Consider the following 1008-nt stretch of genomic DNA (forward strand, 5'->3'; position numbering starts at 1 on the left):
TCCATCCTTTGCTGGTCCATAGTGGCAGCTACATTGACTTCATTGATGGCTTTTGTAGGAGTGCTAATTCTGGTGCCAAACTGCTGGGCATTTTGTGCCATCTTTGATATCAGTTCTGTGCAGCTGCTGGTCTTCTCTGCCAAAGCTCCTCCACTTGCAGCATCTACCAAGTATCTGTCCATGGGGATTAGACCTTCATAGAGATATTGAATTAGGAGTTGGTCACTTATCTGATGGTGAGGACAGCTGGAACACAACTTCTTGAACCTCTCCCAATACTCATGTAGAGTTTCACCACTCATCTGCCTTATACCACAAATTCCTTCCTTATTGATGCTGTTCTGGAGGCTGGAAAGAATTTTTCCAGGAAGATCCTCTTCAATCCATCCCAACTGGTAATGGCAGCTGGTGGTAGGTATAGAGCCAATCTTTGGCGGATCCATCAAGTGAGAATGGAAAGGCTCTTAGCTTGATTTGCTCTTCATCTACTCCTTGTGGCCGCATGGTTGAGCAAACCACATGAAACTCTTTCAGATGCTTGTGTGGATCCTCTCCTGCAAGGCCATGAACTTGGGCAACAAATGGATCAGTCCAGACTTAAGTTCGAAGTGGCATCTAGCTGTGGGTATTGAATACATAGGGGCTGTAATGCACATCAGGTGCAGCCAGCTCTCTAATGGTTCTACCATCCAAATGACCATGATTTGCATTATTTCCATTACCATTATTTCCATTATTTCCATGATTTCCATTACCATTATCTGCCATATTGATGAATTCTGAATAGGTTCGGATGAAGTGTTAGACACACTATTAGTCAATCCTATCCCGAGACTTAAGCTCTCTAGCTTGCCTTCTAAGAGTGTTCTCTAATTCAAGATCCAAGTCAAGTAATGTTTTCTTAGATGACCTGTCATGCACTAGAGATCAGCACAAAAACAGCACACAAAATGGCCTATGCATACCAAGAACACAGAAACACAAACACAAAAACACACAAACAAAAAC

The sequence above is a fragment of the Diospyros lotus genome, chromosome 8 (assembly GCF_014633365.1).
Source record: "Diospyros lotus cultivar Yz01 chromosome 8, ASM1463336v1, whole genome shotgun sequence".
Classification (NCBI taxonomy): domain Eukaryota; kingdom Viridiplantae; phylum Streptophyta; class Magnoliopsida; order Ericales; family Ebenaceae; genus Diospyros; species Diospyros lotus.